Source organism: Pogona vitticeps, chromosome 4, assembly GCF_051106095.1.
Source record: "Pogona vitticeps strain Pit_001003342236 chromosome 4, PviZW2.1, whole genome shotgun sequence".
Lineage (NCBI taxonomy): Eukaryota > Metazoa > Chordata > Lepidosauria > Squamata > Agamidae > Pogona > Pogona vitticeps.
In genome coordinates this window covers 127,836,834-127,861,360 of record NC_135786.1, presented here as the reverse complement: position 1 = coordinate 127,861,360, position 24,527 = coordinate 127,836,834, and the positions used below count along the sequence as shown (strand labels likewise).

Sequence of the window (24,527 nt, the reverse complement as noted above, 5' to 3'; positions counted from 1 at the left end):
TTGAGCAATAATCAAGTTCTATCTTATAAAAAATTGACAACAAAGCAATTTTAGAATTGAATTCCATATCTTTACCAAATATATCACATATTTCCTTAAAAATTAGTTTCCAAAATTTCTGAGTCCATTTACACTCCCACCACATATGATAATCTACCCCAATTTCTTCATTATATTTCCAACAGGTCTTAGAATAGTCTGAATTTATTATATTCAATTTCACTGGAGTCATGCACCAGCTTAAACTAATTTTTAAAAATTCCTTTATTCTTACCAACATTAATCTTAAAACTCTCATCTTCCAAATTTTTGTCCAATCCTCTGTTTTAATTTCTGTCTTTAAATCATGTCCCCAAATTGATTTCAAACCTTCTATTTCTGTCTCTTTTTACTCTTGTTCCAAAATTAGGTTATAACTTCTACTTACTACTCCCTTCCTCAAAGCACCTTTCTGCATGTCTTCATGTGATGATAGGAATTTTTCGTATTTAGTACAGTCTCTACATTTGCCATTAGTTTTCAACCATTCATTTGTCCAACTATATAATTGGATATAATTATATAGTTTATTAGTTTGACGTTTAACTATAATCTGATCCTTCGATCTCATTTTAGTCATCCAGTCCTTCAGTCTGGCAACTTTTTTATCCACAAACAAACTCCAAGTTTGTTGGGAAATTTTCTATTTTGTCACTAATTTTAGTGGTGAAGTAAAGGGGCATAACTTCTTTTTATTTGTGTTCCAGATATTTAACATGTTTCTTTAAAAAGGGTTGTTCACCTGATTTATTATATTTCTTTTTATTACATTAAACAAATAGTTTTCAATATTCCCATTTATTTCTAAGGATTCCATATCCCACCAAACTAACCTTCCCTTGTTGTATACAATATCTCCAATAAATCTTAACTGATTTGCTATATAATAATTTTTATAATAGGAATACGTAAGCCTCCATTTGAGATTTATACCAATATCTTTTATTTATTCTTGAATTTTTTACCTTGATTACAAAATCCATTAATTAATCCCTGCCAATATTTAAAATCTTCTTCTAATTGTATTGGGGCATCCTGAATTTAAAAAGTACTTTTTGGTAATATTTTCATTTTGATCATAGCAATTCACCTAATCACAATAGTTTCAATTTAGAATACTTCTGCAATTTATTGGCGGAACGCTTACTCCCACCTAGTTCTACCCGTGTCACACATATGAGTCAGGAGGTGAGGTTGAGGAGCCTGACGCCAAGGGAGGCCCGGAAGGAAAAAACAAGAAACCGGGCCTTCTCGGCGGTGGCTCCTCGCCTCTGGAACCATCTGCCTCCGGAGATTTGCGCGGCTCCCTCACTGGGTACTTTTAAAAACCAGTTTAAAACTTGGATGTTTAGGCAGGCCTTCCCCCCCAGTTAATTCCCGGTTTTCTTCCCCCTTATTTTTTTTATTTGACTTATATGCTTTCCATCTTGCTGAATTGTGTAATTGTGTTATAAATTTTTATATTTGTGTGGTACTTCATGTTGTAAGCTGCCTAGAGTGGCTGAAATAACCAGATAGGCGGGGTATAAACAGAATAAATAAATAAATAAATAAATAAATAAATAAATAAATAAATAAATAAATAAATAAATAAATAAATAAATCTTTAATATCACTTTTTTATTTATTGAAAGTTTGCTCTTTTAATTTATGAGTCACTTTAACTATATATATACCCAAATATTTAATGTTACACATTTTAAAACCATATTTATTTACAAATGTTTCTTGTTCATATTTATTATAATTAAACATCATTTGTGGTTTTTGCCAGTTAATAGTTAGTCCTGTTATTTCCCCAAATTTTTCTAAATGATTTTTAATTTTATCCATACTTTCTAGTGGGTTTTAATAGTCAATAATGAATCACCAGCAAATAAATTAATCTTAATTGTATAATTTTACCTAATCCTTTAATTAATTCATCATTTCTTATTTCATTAGCTAACAGTTCTATAACCATACAAAACAATATTGGTGAAAGTGGACAGCCTTGTCTTGTACCTCAGCCTAGAAAAATCCACTCTGTTAAACCATCATTATTACTTCTGAAGTATTGTCTAAATATAATTGATCTATAACCCCTAAAAATCGTCTACCAAATCCCCAACCCTTTATAAGCAGCTTTAATGTTGGCCATTCCAAACAATAAAAGGCCTTAAATATGTCTAGTGATAAAACAGTTGCCTTTGTTTTTTCCTTTTCTACTTCATATATAATATTTGAAACTCGGCTAGTTAAATTATCCATTTGTCTACCCTTTATAAAGCCACATTGATCCTTTTTAATATAATTTGCTATAAATCTACTTGCTATTCTTAGTGTCTAGATTTATTAGAGATATAGGCCTACAAGATCCCGGATCTGTTAAATCCTTGTTGGGTTTTGGGATAAGAATTGTTAATGAGTGTTTCCAAGAAAGTGGCATTGTCTCTCCTTCCAATATTTTATTATAAAACATTTTAGCTTAGGTATCAAAATGAAACGAAGATGTTAATAATAGTCTGGACCCAATCCATCAGGGGCTGGTGTTTTACCATTTCTCAGTTTATTAACGACTTCAGCAATTTCTTCTTCTTTAATCTCTTCTTCTAATATTCTTTTACCATATTTCAATAATTTAGTTTTTAAATTCTCATTTATATAATTTTCTATATTCTCTTTCAGTACATTATTTCCTTTATATAATTTCTGATAAAATTCTTGAAAAATCTTCAGCTTATCTTTCATTATATTACACCTCTTACCTGATCTATCTTTAATTACCTCAATCATGTTTTTTATTCTTCTGTTTTTACATATTCTAGCTAATAATTTTGAATTTTTATCACTAAATTTTTTTAAAAATCCTCTTTATATACATCAAATCCCTCTGGACTTTCTCTCAGGGTTTTCTAGTTCCTTTTTCTTTGCCTGAATTTCTGTCAATAGACTTCTATCTCTTTCTTTTAAAAAATTGCTTTCCAGATTTCTCAAGTCTTCTTCCAGTTTTTTTTGTGTTTTTCTCCTTATTTTTTTTTTTCAGTTTACAGGATTCCCTTATTGTTATTCATCTTGATATTGCTTTCATCATGTCCCACAACAGGCCTAATTTAGCACCTCCTGCTTCATTTATTACCCATAATTTTAACCATTCTTTCTTTATCTTTTCTATTACCTCTGGGTAATGGAAAAATATTAATATCCATTCTCCACCTTTTAGAGTATAATCTGTTTTAATCTCAATCTCCATTGACATGAAAGCATGATGTTTTATGGAATTAATCTCAGTATTAACCATTTTAGAAATTAAATCTTGAGATGTGAATATAAAATTTATTCTAGAGTAACTATTATATACTGCTTAAAAATAAGTATATCTTCTTTCATTACCTTTCATTACCCTCCAAATATCCGTCAATTGATTATTTCTTACCCTCTTGCTCAATATTGTATTTTGAAGAACATCATTCCGATCATAAAAAGTTTTATCTTTTATCCTATCCATAACCATATTAAAATCCCCTGCCATAATAACAAAACGCTTCTTTACCTTCTCCATTTCTTTAACAACCATATCATAAAAATCTCCTTGTTTATTATTAGGTGCGTACACATTAACCAATGAATATTCTTCCAAACCCATTTTACCCTGTATTATTATAAATCTACCATTACAATCTTTTACTGCCTGTTTCACTATAAATTCACAATTTTTAAACATTATGATTGCCACACCTCTAGATTTAGACATTCCAAAGTTTTTTCCATAAATGTCTATATTGTTCATCTTAAGTTCGTTGACTCCATCTTCTGACTGATGAGTCTCTTGCAGAAAGGCAATGTCCACCTTATTTTTCTTCAATGATGTTTCTATTCTTCTTTTCACTATTGATCCCAGGCCTTTCACATTTAAAGTGGGTAGTCTTATTCTTTTACCCATTTGAGTTCAAGATCTCTCCTCCTAGCAGGCCCTGTGTGCAACCCCCCCCCCGCAACAAACTAACAAAAATAGACTAAAACTTAAAATCAACATAACTCAAACATACAATACTTTACCCCTAACAACATATATCTTTTTCCCCCACACCATATTCCCCCACCATAACTACTAGCGAGGGCACAAGGTGGGGGGACACCTCCACCGTCCGGCGGAACTACAACCAGATTTTCACCTCTGCTCTTTTTATTAAATTTTTGCATTTCTTCTTAACACTTGATAACACTGAAGCCCCCTTCTCCACCCATCTCTCCCCTGTAATTATAAGTAAAAGAATTTAAAATCCAGAATTATTAATAATTTTAGTTTTATTATTGCTGTTGATAACTAATATTAATATAATTAGTATGGTTATTACTAACAACTGGGGGAGAGAGAAGAAAATCGATATGAATGAATAAAGAAAAGAGAGAAGAAAAGTAAAAATAAAGAGAATTAAAAGATTTGGAAGGCGGGGGAAACAACAATTGGTCCGTCTTCTAGCCCTTCGGGAATCTGATCCTTTCTCCTTCAACCTCCTGTTTTTTTGCTTGAAGTTGGGGTTAACTCCTAATCTCCCTTTTCCTCCTGCCAGAGTTTCCACACCTTCAACATGTCTTTACCTTCATCACAAGAGTAGATTTTAAAGAGAACCTGATCTTTCCCATTTTTTTAAAAAAAACAGGATGACCCCATTGGTATTTGAGATTATTTTTGATCAGAACTGCTGTAACAGGCTTCATGGATTTTATCCAATTCAAAGATTCATTGCTTAAATCTTGGAAAATCTGCAGCTTAGTGTCCCTGTAGACCAGCTGGTCTTGTTTTTGTTTGATTTCTCTCATAAATTGTTCTTTCTTTGTATAATTCAAAAATTTCACCACCACTGGTCTTGTTCTTAGGTTTTTGGGATTACCAACAAAATGAACTCTTTCTGTATCCTGTTCATCCAAGTGCCCATTATATAGTTAACCCAGGTTATAATCTCTTTTTTGAGTGCTTGTCCATGTTGCAATTGAAATTCATTATTTCAATGTTGGACCTTCTGGAATTATCTTCCAGATAGATCAGCTTTTTGTTTGTTTCGCTGATTCTCTCATCCATCGTGCTTATCCTGCTTTCATTCGCTGCTGCCATGTCTCCCAGCTCTTTATCTTTATGATTGACAATTTAAAACTCCTGTGTCATTCCTGAAACCTGATCTTGAAGCTTATTAATGCTCATTTCAATAGACTTGGCTCATCTCTCTGCTTGCTCAAACTCATGATTCCTTTTACAGAACATGCCTTTCACAATCCGTGTCAGTTCATCCATTGTTTCCTGTTTATCTATGGCTGGGGCTGATGAAACTGCCCTCCTCAAGCATTTCAAGCTGCGATCTGATGATTTGTCAGAAGTTTTATCTAAAGCTTTATCACTTGTCCAAGCAGGAGTTTTAATAGCCTTATCCTTTCTCTTTGACACAGAGAAAAATAATTAGGAGTCAATAGTCTTGTTAAGAGCTTTCATTAGAAGCAGGGCTCTAAAAAACTCTTAACAGTTGTAACGGAACCCAAAGTATGACGTCATTCCTGCATGTCAATCAGGGGATGGAGCAGGAGGGGCGGAGTCATAATGACGGTTGGAACAGCTGGGTGAGACAGTTAGGGGTTGGAATCAGAGAGAGAGAGAGAGGTTCAGAGAGAGTTAGGGACCAGAAGTCATTAAGAGAGTGCTAGGATTTAGGAATAGCAAAAAGGGTCAAGGAAGGGAATTGAAAGAGTTAAAATATAGTGAACAAGCAGGAATGAATGCCTAACAAGAGAAATATTGATATGATCTGATATACGTTAACACCTGATTTATTATACATGAACATATGAAACAATTATATTTGATTCTCCTTATGATTTGTTCAATAATAAAAGAATATTTATTCAAAACCCTTGATTCCTGAAATTGTATGACCTTTTGGGGTGACAGCTCCTGAGTGTGTGGGATTTGATTTGGTATTAGTATAATACCTGGTGGCAGCGAAAAGGGCATATTTACCTTTGTGGAGCCCAGAGGTATAAAGGGCACAAAGGGGGATCGCCACAACAGTTTATCAGACTCAAAAACTAAAGCAGTATTTGACTCTAAATCAACACACTCTTTAGAGAGTTTAACTATATGTACACATTCTTTATCTTTCCCTCCAAAAGTTTATGCAGAAAAAAGCCTTCAGAAGGAAGAAATGCATTTTAAAAGTTGTTTACCATATTGGCGATGCGTAGGTTCAGTTCTTAGCTGTTCATCTCTCCCAAGCAGAAGTGATGTCCGGATCTTAGATTTCATCACATTGGTCTGGAGTGCTTGTTCTTGTGCAGCAAAAATCAGTCCTTCGTTTTCTTTCTTAAGGGTTCACAGTTTTAGCCATGCCCATGTTGAATTATGATCCTGCTATACATCAATATTTCTCAGGTGTTATCCATGTAGTGGTTTATTTTTCCAGCTTTTTAATTTGTTTTCAAATTGTTGTTTCTTATATTGAACCTTTTTCTGTTGTTTTCAAAATATTCTCCGTTTTCACTGCCTTAAGTAATTTTTCTCTGCTTGTACTGATATAATCATCAAGGCTTCTTTTTTCCTCCTCTACTACCTGCTGTATTTGCAGTAATCCATGGCCTCCTATTTTTCGTGCTAAATATAATCTGTCCACATTACTTTTTGAATGTAGTGTGTGATGCATGTTCATTAGTTTCTGTGTTTTTCAATCCAATTCTTCTAATTTGTTTTGAGTGCAATCTATTATTCCAACTGTGTATCTGATTAATGGAACTGCCCATGTGTTTATGGCTTTGATTGTATTTCCACCATTTGATTTTGATTTTAAGATTTTCTGCATTCTTTTGATATATTCCCTTTCTGTCAGATCTTTAATTTCAGTGTGAATGATGTTATCTACTTCTAGTATTCCAAAGTATTTATAATTTCCACCACTTGATAGTGATTTTATAATATTGCCATTTTTAACTCTATTCCATCTAGTTTTTGGATATTGCCAGAGTGTATAGACAGAGCTGCACATTTGTCAATTCCAAATTTTATTTGAGTATCTTCACTAAATATTTGCACTGTGTTTAGCAGTGATTCAATCTCTATGGAACTTAACTTTTAGGTCATCCATGTATAAGAGATTATTGATTTTTCTGCTTGTTATGGAATATGATTGCCCAATCCAATTTTATTTAAAAATTATTGAGATGGGAATTAGTGAGAGGTTTAAAAAGAGTGACAAAGAATCCTCCTGAAATATTCCTCTTTTGATGCTAACTTCCCCAATTTCTTCACCATGGGCCATTAAGACAGTTTTCCATTTTTCCATGTTTTTCTTGAGGAACTTCTAAATGTTTTTACTAATCCCCCCAAAAATTAGGCAGGTGTTAATCCAGCTGTGTGGCAGTGAGTCAAATGCCTTTTCATAGTCTATGCAGGCATGTTAAGGTTTGTTTGTTTTTTGCACTCTTCACTATCATTTTATCAATAAGCAGCTTATCTTTCATGCCTCTTGACTTTTTAAAGTTCCCTTTCTGTTAAGTTGGGTATAGGGAGTTTTCGGTTAAGTAATTATATATTGATCTTGCAAGTACTCCTGTGAAGAGTTTGAAAATTGTTGGAAGGCATGTATTGGTTGATAACTACTGGGTTCATTGCCCTTTTGATGACCTTTTATTATCAGAAATATGCAGCCTATTGTCATCCAATCTTCAGTTGTAGAATTTTGAAGTAAGTGATTAAATTGCACTGCTATATATTGATGGAGACTTGCTTAAATGCTTTAACCAAAATCCATGCAGCTCATCTGGACTTGGTGCATTCTATTATTGTTGTTGTTGTTACTGCTGCTCCTGGTGGTGGTGGTGGTGGTGCTGCTGCTGTTGCTATTACTACTACTACTACTACTACTACTACTACTACTACTACATCATACCAGGTACAGTTAATTATAAAAACATTAAAAAGTTAGTTAGTTAGGCATCTTTCAGTCTCGAAAGACAATGGTAAGGTGCTCTGTATGGAGGACTTGGAACAGCATCTAGTGTGGCTGAGAAGGCCAATGTGAGAGTGACAATCCCTTCCACGCTGAAGATGAATGCAATCTGTCCCCTGTTCAGCTCCCTGATTTTGTTGCTTTCATGACTGCCTCTTTGCCTTGGCCTGCTGGACAAGGGTCTCTTCAAATTGGAAGAGGCCATGATGCAACGCCTGCCTCCAGGCTGAACGCTCAGATGTCAGGGTTTCCCATCTGTTGAGGTCCATTCCTAAGGCTTTCAGATCCTGCTTGGAGATGTCCTTATATCGCAGCTGTGGTCTCCCTCGGGGGCGATTTCCCTGCACTAATTCTCCATACAGGAGATCTTTTGGAATCTGACCATCAGCCATTCTCACAACATGCCCAAGCCAACGTAGACGTCGCTGTTTCAGTAATATATACATGCGAAAAATTCCAGCTCATTCTAGGACTACTCTATTTGGAACTTTGTCCTGCCAGGTGATACCAAAAATGTGTCGGAGGCAACACATATGGAAGGTGTTCAGCTTCTTCTCCTGTCATGCACAAAGGGTCCAGGACTCACTGCAGTACAGGAGTGTTCTCAGGACACAAGCTCTATAGACCTGGACCTTGGTATATGTCATCAGCTTCTTATTGAGCCATACTCTCTTTATGAGTCTAGAGAACATGGTAGCTGCTTTGCCAATACGTTTATCCAGCTCAGCATCTATGGTGAGAGTGTCAGAGATCGTTGAGCCAAGGGACACAAAGTCATGAACAACCTCCAATTCTTGCGTAGAGATGGTAATAGAGGGAGGTAAGTCCACGCCCTGGCCCATGACTTGTGTTTTCTTCAGGCTGATTGTTAGTCCAAAGTCTTGGCAGGCCTTGCTAAAATGATTCATGAGTTGTTGGAGGTCTTCAGCAGAGTGGGCAACAATGGCTGTATCAACTGCGAAGAGGAAGTTCCGCATGCATTTCAGTTGGACCTTGGTTCTCGCTCTCATTCTAGAGACATTAAAGAGCTTTCCATCTGATTTAATCTGGAGATAGACACCTTCTGTTGCAGTTCCAAAGGCATGCTTCAGCATGACAGCAAAAAGGATCCCAAAAAGAGTTGGTGTGAGGACACAGCCCTGTTTCACTCTGCTTCGGATGTCAAAGGGATCTGATGTTGAGCCATTAAAAACTACAGTGCCTTTCATTCCCTTATGAAAGGACCTGATGATGTTAAGGAGTCGAGGTGGACATCCAATCTTGGGAAGTATTTTAAAAAGGCCATCCCTGCTAACCAAATCAAAGGCCTTTGTGAGATCTATGAAGGCCACAAAGAGTGGCTGTTGTTGTTCCCTGCATTTCTCCTGCAACTGTCTGAGGGAGAATACCATGTCAGTGGCAGATCTATTAGCTCAAAATCCACACTGTGATTCTGGATAGACTCTGTCTGCAAGTACCTGGAGCCTCTTCAGCACTACATGGGCAAGTAGCTTCCCTACAACACTGAGAAGAGAGATGCCACAGTAGTTATTACAGTCGCCCCTGTCTCCTTTGTTCTTGTACAATGTGACAGTGTTTGCATCCTTCATGTCCTGTGGTACTCCACCTTCCCTCCAGCAAAGACAAAAGACTTCATACAGTTCAGTGGTGATTTCTTTACAGCACTTCAACACTTCAACAGGGATGTTATCCTTTCCAGGTGCCTTGCCGGAGGCGAGGGAATCCAAGGTCACTTTTATTTCTGCCAAGGTTGGTTCGCTGTCCAACTCTTCCAAGACAGGGAGGCACTCAATGTTATTTAATGCTCCTTCGGTTACTACATTCTCTCTGGAATATAGCTCAGAGTAGTGCTGCTACTCTGTGATACAATCTCTTTGTTTGCAGTTTTACTCTACTACACACCAGGGAGTGATCAGTATTGCAATCAGCACTCTGGTAACTGTGTGTGGTCGTAATCCTAGGAAGGCTAGAACGTCTAGTGAGGATCAAATCGAGCTGATGCCAATGCTTGGATCTTGGATATCTCCAAGAAACTCTGTGCTGAAGCTTTGTATTAAAGAATGTGTTGCTGACACAAAGACCATAGTAACAGCAAAACTCCAGCAAGTGTTGGCTATTTTTGTTCATCTTTCCAATGCCAAAACGGCCTAGAATTGGGCCAAGAATTGTGATCAGCACCAACTTTGGTATTAAAGTCTCCGAGAATGAACTGTGGCTCTCTTTCAGTAGCTGCCAGATCGTCGTAGAATTTCTCTTTCACTTCTGTAGTGGATGACAGTGTTGGTGCATATGCACTAATGAAGGTGACCGGTCCCGCTGATGAGTAGAGCTACAAAGACAGGATTCTTTCACTCCTCATAGTAGGTGGAACAATGGATCTCAAAAGAGTGTTTCTGACTGCAAAGCTGACACCATATTCCCTGGTCTCATTCAATGGTTTTCCCTACCAGAAGAATGAGAAGTTTCTTCCTTTGACAGATCCCAAGTCTGGCAATCTCATCTCTTGCAGGGCAACAATGTCCATCTGCAGACTACTCAGTTTCATGTTGATGACAGCTGTCTTGCGCACGGCACCTATTTCCTGCAGGTCGTCAGAAAAGCCGTAGTCAGAAAAGCCAGGGGTCATTGTCTGTACATTCCAGGTGCCCAGCTTTAGGGCAGAAGTTTTCTTACGATTGTTGCATGGTGCAGGGTTATCGATCTGCTTGTCGGCTTTCACCCTAAACCCCACACACTCCATGAGGTTAACAGACCGTGGCAAGGTAGCACCTTACTGGCTGGGAGCTGCCCAGCTTAAGGCGGGCGGTATCTACCTAGTAAGTTGCAATGACCTCTCCCACCGTCAGAAGTAGCCCCTGGTGTCATGCTCTACGCCAATCGAGCAAAGACTTATAACTGGTAACTGCTACTTTATGTGTTATTTTGACGCTGTATGTGAAGCTGGAGTCTCCTCTCCAGAGCACAAAGCCTGGGTAAGATAATATGGAGGATACACTGTTACCCCCCTCTCCATGTCACTGAAATAGTCCAGTGGCAAGGCAAGAGACAATACAACTGGTTCCAGCAATGTCACAGGAGTTTCCAAAACGAGACAAACTGCCTCCGGGACACCGGCTCTGGATTTTGCCTCAAGGTTAACTCCTGAAGCCTTTTCCATGAGTGGATATAGCCACAGGGCAGTGGAGGTTTGAATTCAGAGTTTTCCTTCTCCTAGATGTACTGCCTTCCAAGGCTGAGGAGCCTCACCTTACCCGGCCTACTCTCTAATAGTGCAGAAGTATGATCCGACCCTTAAAAGTTTCCTACCCCCAGGTGTATGCAAGGCTAATTGGCTTTCCTATTTACCAAATTAGGGTGAAAAATAGAATTAGAGAATTTTGCGCACCGTTAGGTCAGCCTAGAAAAAGCACCTCACCAAAATATCTACCCAAACATACCTGCCTTAGCTTCTTCTTCAGGAAAAGGGCTTGGAGCTCTGCTCACTCTCATTTAAATCTGAAAATCCTGCCCCCCTCAGACCATGCAGTTAGGAAAAGCAAGGGTCAGCCTAGAAAAACCACCTCACCAAAATGTCTACCCAAACATACCTGCCTTCCTGTCTTAGCTTCTTCTTTAAGAAAAGGCAATATTTCAAGAAAAGGGAATATTTCTTCTTCAAGAAAAGGGAATGTTAAATATCGGTGCAGTATGTATGTTATTCCTAATACTGCCATTTTGGTAACTCTGATAGTATTATTTCTGAGATTTTTATCATCATTATCATCATCATTTATTCAAATTATCACCTAAGCAGGCCCAGTCCCTCTCCGTGGTTTCTTTTCAGAGGATCTTATGGGGGAGTACACTTTTAATAGCCACGTGGGTGCTAGTGTGGAGGACTACACCACAGTCAATCCAGCACTCTTTAAAGTAGACTTTTTAAAGTAAACTCTTATCAAACGTCTGCCACCTAATCAGATTTCTGGTGGAAGAGCCCTGGGGAAAATCAAGTCAGAGAAAGGTAACCTTTATTCAGCTTCCAGTCTCGTACATATTACATCAAACAGAGAAATATAAGGGTGTGACTAGGCAATGAATTTATCCTGCACTGGAATGAACTAAACAGAGTCACTGGAAAGTGTGATCTGACATTTACAGCAATCCTTTCATCCAAACACAAGGATCAGGGGGTTTGGGGAATGGAACACATACTGCACCCCAAAGCAACCCTCTTTAACCCATTCCTCCCCCTCAGACTCCATACCTCCACATCTGATCTTGTCTCTTTGTTCGTGGAAAGTGGGATAAAGCTAGAATTTGAAAAAAGAAATTAAGTGACTTGCTGCCTAATTGCTGTCACCCACATGACATTGTACTAGATTCCAGAGAGAGAGAGAGAAGACCTCTCTCCATCTTCTTTCCTGTCTTGTCTTTCACAAGGGAGCAGAGGAAAGCTGTATTTTTTTCCTTGTTTCTTTTTCTTTAGGGAAAAGAGGCAAACAAAAAACCTCCCTCCCTCTTCTGCCTCCTCCTCCATTGGGAGTGGAGAAAAGCTGGCTTTTTTATTTAAAAAAAAGGAAAGAAAAGTGGCACTTTTAGGGGATCTGCTTTCATTCAATATCAGTGATCACAAAACTGGAAACAGAACTAGAATATGCCTGTTGAATCAGTGTCGGTTTGATGAGTCAACTCCTTTGTAAGTTCCATTGATTCAAATGAGCCTACTCTAAAAGTGATGTATGTGATATGGGTAGGCCCCTTTGAAACAATGGAATTTATGGAGGAGTTGACTCATCACACTGACTCAATGGGCCTACTCTACTGCAACTTACTACACAAAGCAACAGGATTTCAGTCTGTGATTATCAGGCTACATCCACACAAGTGGCTAAGGTACTATTTAATAAACTGTATAGAACTCACATTGCCTCTCCTAGGAATTTACTGCCACATTTGTCCAGATATGTTGGGGCTTTTAAACCAAGATCAAGAGATGAAATAGTGGACAATCTGAGACTAGTACACATTGCCTCCTCGGTTGCTGGAAGATAGAAGAGTTAGTTCACTTCCATTTAGCAAGCCCATTAAGTGGCGCCCAGCCTGAGAACCCGTATCTTCCCCACCCCCACCCCATCTATTGGCACTAGAAATAATATTTTCTTAAACAAAACTGTATTTATAGTTCAAGGAACAGATTAATAAGTGACATTCAGTGTTGCTAAATATATTAAATTAGCCTTGCAGAAGAGGAAACTTTTGTCCCCTGCCCTCAGCGACATTTTCATCCAGAACTGGATCAGATAATTATTTGCCAAGGCATTTTAGTATGTTCTGTATATTTGAACTTATCTTAATCGTTATGTTTACTGCTTTTGTTTGTCTTTTTTGTTTTTGTTTGTTTTGTGCTTATGCGAAAAGCCTGAGCTCACAGCTGCTGAGAAGCGAGAGTTGTTTTATCAATAAGTTTTTTGCCATCATATAATTTTCGCACATAGCAAAGGAAGGCGGGATGAGGACGTGAGAAATTCTTGCAGTAATTCTCCTTTGTGGCACAGATTCCTCCTTCTCTTGCATATACAGGGTGCTCTGTCCCTGCCTCCCCCAGTTGTGTAAGTGGAGGGGGGGCTTCCTGTTGGGGACTTGTGTCTGGAGCCCAAAGGCAGGAGAACGCCTGTGAAACTTCTGAGTGGGAACAACAGCAAGAACAACTTCCTGCCCAAATTGTGGAGCCAGGCCGTTCTGTACCAAGGGTCCTTTTCCCATGTTTGCTGCCATCAAAGTCCCCCTTTGTATGCGCCAATTGTGCACAATATTAAGCTAGAGTCGTATAGCTCACATTCCACCTGCCTCGCCATCTAAATTACCTCCTTTGGGGATTTATATACTGCTAATGGTCTGTTGTAGGTTATACATATAATCCGACAAATTCACATAGGGCATATACTATAAGTCATAATGATAAGGGATATGCAGGGAGATACTTTGGGGGGGCCCTTCCTTTTAGTTTTGTTGATGACATTTTAGTTATGCTTGTTTTGCAGTCAGTGCAAAATTTTGCCTTGATTGGGTATGAGAAAATTAGGCTTGAAGGTATGTAGGTTTTTAGGAAACTCTGCTCCTGAGGTCTAAAGAGCTTTATAGGTGGAAAATTCCACTTGTCTTAACTTTACCCACTCAATATTACTCTTTGTTTTAATTTTAAACTTCCTACCATCTCCCACCCCCCATTGTCAAATTCCAAGGCTCCCTAGGGACCCCTTCTGGGGAGGTCTTTAGGATCCGGGGGGGGGGGCTTTTATTTTGGGAAAAGCACTGCTGGCAGGTCCAATCCAGTGGTGCTTTTCCAAGATGAAACCTTTCTTTCTCCTATCCCAAGACAGCAAAAAGGCTTCCCCAGAGCAAAAGGGATCCCTAGGGATCTTAGAACCTGAAAAGGGGTGGGGTGGGGGATGATAGGGAGCTTAAAATTAAACTAAAACGCACAATAATGTCACCATGTGATGACATCATCCTCATTGTAAGGTAGCACAACAGGAGTTTTGCCATAGGTTTTAACATTCTGGTTCAAATTCTACAGTAGTTTAGTTACTCTTCTAGAGAGTTGTCTTCCTTTTGTTTATAACATGGGCATTAAAGTTAAGCTGGCACAAGGAAAGAAGGGGCTCCTGGACTGACTCTGAGACAGAGGCCAGCTGTCATTCATTGTCAACTCTTAGAACTATGCCAGACATCACCACCCCTTGGGGACTTGGCTGCTGAAGCGGGCTTCAGGTCTTCCAGTGGCCCAAAAAAACTTGTCCAGAGTGCTGTGACCAATATGTTTAAGTATAAGAGGCAATAAAAAAAAAATCTGCAATACATTCTAAAAATATCCTGAGGAAAAGAATTCATAATGGAGATTTTAAAACTCTCTGACATGTAGGAGTTTGTAGTGAGGCTTTAATGAGGGAAAAGCCAATTTGACGCTGTCAGCAGAAAAAATAGTTTAAAATACAAGTATCATATCACATGATCAAATGTAGTTTTGGAGCTTCACTTGACATGGTTATGACAACCCCCGTAACCCATATGTCATAATAATCTGTTCTTAAAATGACTTATCACTCAAAGCTGGATTGCTATCATTTGAAAAACTGCCAAAGGGCAAAACTAAAATTGGTGTGAGAAATCATTGCACAAAGATTTATACGACTGGTTTGCATTAATGGCAATAATCAATTCCACACTGACAACAGACTTAAAGCTACACAGTGCACACTATTTAATACTAGTTGTTTACAATTGCATCACAAGAACGTGCTAGAAAGTAGGTAATAAAATCTATAACCCAATTAATCTGATTCTACTAGAACACCTTCATTCCCCCATCCCATTAACTTACTGCTGTACTTTCTCTCCACTCCTTTTCTTCTCACACTTCCCCCTTTTCCTCCCACTAGTCTTTGAGGGAAACTACACAGGCATTTTCTCACTGTTTGGTCCACTCTGAGGACAGCCTGTTTTGCTCCTTTTGCTGGCAATCAGACAATGTAATTGCCAGCATGAACCAGCCCAGCATCAAAGCATTCCTACCCATATCTTTCTGGCTCCCTGTCGGGGACTGCTCTTTTTTAGATACAGGTAGGATTGCTTTATTTTGGTTCATTTCCAGCACAAGTGATTGCTGATGTGCTCTGCCTTTTACAAAATAAAATAAAAATTGAAACCTTCCTTCCACAAGGAGCAGGAGACAAAAGGTGGCAAGGAGGGGAACATTTCTATTTTGTTTTCTTTCTTTCCTTTAAAGGGAGGGGACAGGCCAAGAATAAACATCGACATTCTGGGCATCAGTGAACTAAAATGGATTTCAACTCATATGATTATCATGTCTACTATTGTGGGCAAGAATCCCGTAGAAGGAATGGAGTAGCCCTCATAGTCAACAAAAGAGTGGGAAAAGCCGTAATGGGATATAATCTCAAAAATGATAGAATGATGTCAATACGTATCCAAGGCAGACCTTTCAACATCACAATAATCCAAGTTTATGCACCAACCTCCATTGCTGAGGAGACTGAAATTGAACAATTTTATGAAGATTTACAACACCTTCTAGAACTGACACCGAAGAAGGATGTTCTTCTCATTCTGGGGGACTGGAATGCTAAGGTAGGGAGTCAAGAGATAAAAGGAACAACAGGGAAGTTTGGCCTTGGAGTTCAAAACGAAGCAGGGCAAAGGCTAATAGAGTTTTGTCAAGAGAACAAGCTGGTCATCACAAACACCCTTTTCCAACAACACAAGAGGCGACTCTACACATGGAAATCAACAGATGGGCAACATCGAAATCAGATTGACTATATTCTCTGCAGCCAAAGATGGAGAAGCTCTATACAGTCAGCAAAAACAAGACCTGGAGCTGATTGTGGCTCTGATCATCAGCTTCTCATAGCAAAATTCAAGCTTAAACTGAAGAAAGTAGGAAAAACCACTGGGCCACTCAGGTATAATCTAAACCAAATCCCTTACGAATACACAGTAGAAGTGAAGAACAGATTTAAGGAACTAGATTTGGTGGACAGAGTACCTGAAGAACTATGGATAGAGGCTCATAACATTGTACAGGACGCAGCAACAAAAACCATCCCAAAGAAAAGGAAATGCAAGAAAGCAAAGTGGCTGTCCAACGAGGCCTTACAAATAGCAGAAAAGAGAAGGGAAACAAAATGCAGGGGAGATAGAGAAAGTTACAGAAAATTGAATGCAGACTTCCAAAAAATAGCAAGGAGAGACAAGAGGGCCTTCTTAAATGAACAATGCAAAGAAATAGAGGAAAATAACAGAAAAGGAAAAACCAGAGATCTGTTCAGGAAAATTGGAGATATTAGAGGAAAATTTTGTGCAAAGATGGACATAATAAAAGACAAAAATGGAAGGGACCTCACAGAAGCAGAAGACATCAAGAAGAGGTGGCAAGAATACACAGAGGAATTATATCAGAAAGTTTTGGATATCCCGGACAACCCAGACAATATAGTTGCTGACCTAGAGCCAGACATCCTGGAGAGTGAGGTCAAGTGGGCCTTAGAAAGCCTGGCTAACAACAAGGCCAGTGGAGGTGATGGCATTCCAGTTGAACTATTTAAAATCCTAAAGGATGATGCTGTTAAGGTGCTACATTCAATATGCCAACAAGTTTGGAAAATTCAACAGTGGCCAGAGGACTGGAAAAGATCAGTCTACATACCAATACCAAAGAAGGGCAGTGCCAAAGAATGCTCCAACTACCGGACAATTGCACTCATCTCACACGCCAGCAAGGTTATGCTCAAAATCATACAAGGTAGGCTTCAGCAGCATGTGGACCGAGAACTCACAGAAGTACAAGCGGGATTCCGAAGGGGCAGAGCAACTCAAAACCAAATTGCCAACATACGCTGGATTATGGAGAAAGCCAAAGAGTTCCAGAAAAACATCTACTTCTGCTTCATTGACTATGCAAAAGCCTTTGACTCTGTGGACCACAGCAAACTATGGCAAGTCCTAAAAGAAATGGGCGTGCCTGACCACCTTATCCATCTCCTGAGAAACCTATATGTGGGACAGGAAGCAACAGTTAGAACTGGATATGGAACAACGGATTCGTTCAAAATTGGGAAAGGAGTACGACAAGGCTGTATATTGTCACCCTGCTTATTTAACTTATATGCAGAATACATCATGCGGAAGGCTGGACTGGAGGAATCCCAAACTGGAATTAAGATTGCAGGAAGAAATATCAACAACCTCCGATATGCAGATGATACCACTCTGATGGCGGAAAGTGAGGAGGAACTAAAGAACCTTGTAATGAGGGTGAAAGACGAGAGTGCAAAAAACGGTCTGAAACTCAACATCAAAAAAACTAAGATCATGGCCACTGGTCCCATCACCTCCTGGGAAATAGAAGGGGAAGATATGGAGGCAGTGATAGATTTTACTTTCTTGGGCTCCATGATCACTGCAGATGGAGACAGCAGCCTCGAAATTAAAAGACGCCTGCTTCTTGGGAGGAAAGCAATGACAAACCTTGACAGCATCTTAAAAAGCAGAAACATCACCTTGCCAACAAAAGTCCGAATAGTCAAAGCTATGGTTTTCCCTGTAGTGACATATGGAAGTGAGAGCTGGACCATAAAGACAGCTGACCGCCGAAGAATTGATGCCTTTGAATTGTGGTGCTGGAGGAGACTCTTGAGAGTTCCCTGGACTGCAAAGAGAACAAACCTATCAATTCTAAAGGAAATCAACCCCGAGTGCTCATTGGAAGGACAGATCCTGAAGCTGAGGCTCCAGTACTTTGGCCATCTCATGAGAAGAGAAGACTCCTTGGAAAAGACTTTGATGTTGGGAAAGTGTGAAGGCAAGAGGAGAAGGGGACGACCGAGGATGAGATGGTTGGACAGTGTCATCGAAGCAACCAACATGAATTTGACACAACTCCGGGAGGCGGTGGAAGATAGGAGGGCCTGACGTGCTCTGGTCCATGGGGTCACGAAGAGTCGGACATGACTAAACGACTGAACACACACACACACACAGGCCAAATAGGGTCTCTTCAGGTACATATGCCAGGTAGGTTTAAGGATCTCTACATTACCTTAAGCAACTCTATTTAACATACTTCAGCCTGCTCCAATTGAGGCATATAGACAAACCCTTTTTCTTCATCCATGTCTGTGTTCTTTCGAATGTGTTCATTTTCCCCCTTTATTTACCAAGCAGCAGCACCTTTTCTATCTTTTGTTTAACTTGTCCTAAGAGGTTTGGGCCTTTACAGAAGGAAGCTACACATAGAGGTGCTTAGACAGAGCAAATTTTGGTTAGTTCCCTTTAGTTAGAAGAGGACACAATACCGTACAAAAAACAAACCGCTGCAGCACAGTCAAGGAGAATAGCCAAAAATTCCACCCTCCACCCAGCCCCTTTGTTCTCACAATGACTAGTCCTTTGTATATAAAAATAATTCTACAAGTAGCTTAAGTAAAAAAAGAACAACATATTTACCTACAATTGATCTTCAGTTACCATCACAAGAATAAAAGGCTAAAAAAGGTAGGGTGGACTCTTGCCCATGTGGAAGAGAGTTCCTCCATAGTGACCACATGGTCCAGAGATCAGGAAGGAAAAAGGCAACAAAAATAGAAGCAAACAAACAGGAAGGGAGGGGCTTGCCTCAAGCCCTGATAAAAGAACTTTACTAATTAGTTAGTAGCAAGGCACACTTTTGTTAGGCTGCATAGCCCCCCTTCTTCCCATTGAAACCAAGTCTTAAGTTGCATGCAATGTTGTTCATTTTCTCATCAGGAAACACTGTGAACTGGTGACTATCCCAGACACTAAACATCTATGCAACTTATTTTTACATTTGCTGTAGTACATTTGGATATCATGTTTACTGCATTGCCAAAGTATTGACCAGAGAATATTTGCATTGCCTGAGAGTGAATCAAATGCAGTTGGCATAAGTACATTCCCCCAAATTTGTGGGAGATTATGCATAATGTCCAAAAAATGCTCACAATTCTCTTCCCATCAAGAGATAAATGCCTATTCTTCAGAAGGCACACCAGCAGATTGTTATGTATATTAAGTATACAATTCATATAGCCACTGCAATATACTCCCCAAAATCAGTTTCAATAGCAATCAAAAGGACTGTGTTATCTGCAGGTATCTAGCTACTAAGTGGTTGTTATGCTAGGAGTGGCTTTGTTGCTATCAACTTCAGTTGACAGGACCTGGTCACAGGCCAGCCTGCCTGGATCCAGGACAATAACTGGAGTGTGCAACTTTGGAAGATCTGCAGAACATTTTTTTTGCTCTTCGTCTCATCTTTACTCTCCTCACATTTATACACTCTGCCACCTCCATTCTGAAAAAGTGGTTTTGCCATACAAATGACAAATCACACCTCCAAAAGCTCGGGGAACGGTACAATTGGACATTTAAAAGCTATTTCATGCCTTCACATACATGTTTCAGGCCCAAAACAGCCTTTTTAAAAACTGAGAGTCAGAAGGGTGATTGGAGGTCCTTGGGATGCCATACAGGCCTGTGGGTTGCACTTTGTCCATCCATGCTATAAAATAATCTGTAAGGTATCCATTTTCAGGCTTTCAATCTCACCAAAGGCAAAAGCCTGACTTGGCCTCCTGCATCTCTGCTGCCTCTTTCTCTACCTTTCTCACAGCTGTCTCATGTAGAATCTAAAACTTCCATTTTGCCTTCCTGACAAGTCTGCCTTCATGACCCATAGGCATCACATCTGGCCCAATTTTTGGACTTTCTGTTTTAACCCCAACTTTTCTACCATCTTTACCTGATGAAGAAAGAGTTTTTGAGAACTTGAACTTATTTGAAACTTTTAGTGTTCCAAGAAAGGAATTATTAGAACCCATGTTTCTAGATATTCTCCCCAAACTACTTCCCAGATACCAGTTCCAAGTCCTGTGAAAGAAGACGTCTCTTGTGCACTGATTTCTACAAGCACTATAGAGAAACGTTTTTGGAAATTGAAGCATCAGTGCTGCATCAAGTAACGTGAGCCAACTGGTGGTGATAGACAGTCTTGGTTGGTTTAGGCCACTGGTTCTTAACCTTGGGTTACTCAGGAGTTTTGGACTGCAACTCCCAGAAGCCTTCACCGCCAGCTGTGCTGACTGGGGTTTCTGGGAGTTGCAGTTCAAAAGCATCTGAGTAACAAAGGTTAAGAACCACTGCTTTAGACAACTTGTTCCCTCCTGTTTTTCTAAGTAACCATTCATTTAATTTGGAAAATACTGCATGCTGAATTCCTCTTTCTTCCTGGTAGTTAAGAAGAAGAAAAGAAAGAGAGGTACGTGGTCCATGCAAAATACCTTTATTGGGTTATTAAAATATCATAAGAGAGCCTATGTGGTGCACTGGTTACATCATGAGACTAGGATTCAAGAGATGTGGATTCAAATCCCAATCCAGCTACAGAAATTCACTGGAGGGTGGCAATGGGAAACTATTCCCCGAGTATCTCATTTATCTGAAAACCCCTATTAGGGCTACTATAAGCCAGAACAAGTTCATGACACATAACAAATAAAAACAATGTTCACAACAATTTCATAAACAGTGAACTTTCAATTCAGTTGGTCTTTTTTCTCCTTTGGGTAAACTAGTCACACATAGATCTTGTCTCCCTGACAGCGGGCAGAATACACATGTGTGGGAACCCCCTCCCCAAGGTTGCTAAGTTATTATCTGTTGTAAAGAAGAGCACACTCTCCTAGCAGATGCAGATGCTTCTGACGAGGGAGGGGGGCAGCTGCCCATTCTTCCTTTTTCTCAGAGAGTCACAGAGCATAATTTCAAAGGCTCTCTCTTGCCAATCCTAATTGCCATTATGTAACTAGTGCCCTATCTGTATACTATCAACAATCTGTAAGCTTGTTAAGGTTAATAAAAGAAGCCCTCCTCGGGGCATCGCCCAGGACGGCAGAGAGGAGCTCCGCTGGCGGACATCTGCGTCGACTCTCTTCATTAACTTCTCTCTCTAAAGTTAATTGCCTTCTTAATTATCACCCACTTTCTGATTCTGTGATCACCTAAACCATCAGCCTTTTGACCCCGTGATCACTACATACATGCATACAAAGAACAATGTTTTAGGGAGTTCCGTAAACACACGTGTAGTTTTTTCTCTTATTTTTGGATGAATCTCCTGAAACAATAGGGGTAACAAAAAAAAGATCCTCATGCTCTTGCTTATTCAGTTCTTATATTGTGCAATTTTAAAAAACTAATTGAACCAAATCCTGTCCATTATATTCACATATGTGGCTGATATTTCATCTAACAGTCCTGCTATGTTATGCACCATATTACTTCATCTCTAACAAAACAAAAGCATTGTAACACATTTAAGACTTACAGGTTTATGTCACTATGAGTAGTGAAAGTTCAATAGTGTGAACTTTGGAAGCTCATTCTTTGTGTTAATAATACTGTTGTCACTCAGAAAGTTGATTAATAATGCATTTGTCATCTTTGGTCTCCCATCTCACTTAAGTGTCATTTCCAACAACCACATTGTTGTTATGTGACACCAAGTCCAACTTACGGTGACCCTATGGTCTAATGACCTCCATTAACCATGTTGTTAATGACAGCATGGCTGTTATGAACAGCCATGCCCAACCCTTACACAATAAAGGACATGGATTCTTTTATTGAGTCAATCTATCTAATATTTAATCAGCTTTTCCCAGCAATATTGTATTTTCCAGTGACTCTCATCTTCCCATTATGGAATCAAAATATGTTAATCCCAGTTTAGTAATGTTTATTTCTAGTTTGGGCATAGCTTGAACTAGCACCCATTTGTCTTTCTGGCAGTACATGGTGTCCATAAAGTTCTGTTCCAACATCATATTTCAGTGGAATCCATTTTCCCCATAGTGTACAACCATGTATTATACTGTGTATATAAACTTGTGGCTTATTGTGTCTGAGGAAGTGGACTGTCATTCACAAAAGCTCAGCCTGAAATAAAGGGGCAACCATACTACTCTGTTTTCCCGAAATTAAGACCTAGCCTGAAATAAAGGGGCAACCATACTACTCTGTTTTCCCGAAAATAAGACCTAACCTGAATATAAGCCCTAGTATGATTTTTCAGGATGCTCATAATATAAGCCCTACCTCAAAAATAAGCCCCAGTTAAGTGAAACCCTGCCCTCCAGCAGGGAATCATTGTGCAGCAACCAGAAGAAGATGATATGACTGTATTTGAATAAATGTAGATTGTTGTACATGAAAAAAATAAAACTTCCCCTGAAAATAAGCCCTAATGCGGTTTTTGGAGCAAAAATTAATATAAGACCCTGTCTTTTTTTTTTTTTTTTTTTTTTTTTTTTTTTTGGAAACAGGGTATATGTTTTAGAGAAATAGAGGAATCAGTGCTGCTTTTGCAAAATCTTGTAAAGGCATAGTGATTAAGTAGATTGCTTCAGTAACCAATTAATACATGCATTCGTTAATTATGTAGCTGACTGGGAATTTTAGGGGAGGTTTGGGAAGCCAATAGAGGAAAGTACAAATAAGGGAGGTGCCCTATTGTACTGACAAAAAAATGAAGTGAGTAGGCCTAGTTAATAATGAAGAAACTTAATGGGTCAGTTAGAATGACTGCAGGGAGGTTACAGAAAGGGAACATATACCAAATAAGGATAAGGGTCTGGGATCTAGTAAAGAGAGGAGTGGGAGATGTAAACAGAGGTGGGACTTCCCGTGATCGGTTTAGGCGCACCAGATAGGCTGTACACCTTGGAGCACCTAACCAATGGGGAAACGAGGGAGGGACCATGCGGCCAGGAATAGGGGATAAACATCATGCTACCTGTATTGATGGGTGCACCTACCCAGTTAGGACACCCACTTTTGCAAAAGTGCTTTTTAATATAGGAGAGCTGCTTGTACAGTATTTGTGGTTGTCTGGCTAATGCATTAAGTAACAAGAGTGTGAGCATTTCTCAGTTTTTAATCTGTTTTTATTACAAATGCTAAGGCACACTAACACGATTTCCTTTTTGAAACATCACTTCCAGTATTTCAGGAACTAATTTTGATTTCCAACCTCACGTCACCTGAACAACGTCCCTCCGTTGACAAGCAATAGCATTCAACCTCATTTCTCCTTTAAGGATCCCTCCCTCGCCTAAATGACTATTCCATTACATAAAGGCACTTCATGCTTTATTGAATTGCCAGTAGTATATTGCACTTTAATGTATATATAATATTTATTTATTTATTTATTTATTCATTCATTCATTTATTCATTCATTTATTCATTCATTCAATTTATAGCCCACCCATCTAGACCAAAGTCTACTCTGGGTGGCTAACAATAATGCATAAAATAAAAACAATATAATAAAATGAAGACAACAGTAATAATATAATTCAAGATGGCAAAAGTAATTAGGTAATGACAGGAGGGAAAGCCTGCCTAAAGAGCCAGGTCTTAAGTTTGCTCTTAAAACACCCAGCAAGGGAGCCAGACAGATCTCTGCAGGCAAACTGTTCCAGAGGCAAGGGGCCACTGCCTAGAAGGCCCGGTTTCTTGTTCTTTCTCTCTGGGCCTCCCCTAAGGCCACTAGAATGAGTGATTCGGGTAGATCTAGGTGGGAGGAGGCTTTCCGCTGGATATTTAAGATATGTTTATTGAATTACAAGCACTATATTGTGCTTTAATATATATACTGTATATATCACAAGACCAGATAGGCAGGATATAAATAGAATAAATAAATAAATAGATAAATAAATATTGAAGCACAATATACTGCTTGCAATTCAATAAAGCACTAAGTGCCTTTATGAAATGGAATACACTTGTCATTTAGAAGAGGCTTTTCATATATATATGAAGTACCTCTTCTAAATGACTATTCCATTACACAAATGTATGTATATTAAAGCACCATATATATATATTTAAAGAGCCATGTCCTATACATAAAATTAGATTTAATAAGGTTATAA

General features: G+C 39.0%; 1 long non-coding RNA gene across 1 annotated transcript; it reads right to left on the bottom strand.

Annotated features, from left to right (window-relative positions):
* Positions 1–22,374: 22,374 nt before the first annotated feature.
* Positions 22,375–22,720, bottom strand: LOC144588920 (uncharacterized). Its single transcript, XR_013544680.1, has 2 exons — positions 22,625–22,720; positions 22,375–22,571 (listed from the first exon to the last, which is right to left on the bottom strand). It is a non-coding gene; the product is annotated as an uncharacterized LOC144588920 (long non-coding RNA).
* Positions 22,721–24,527: the final 1,807 nt, after the last annotated feature.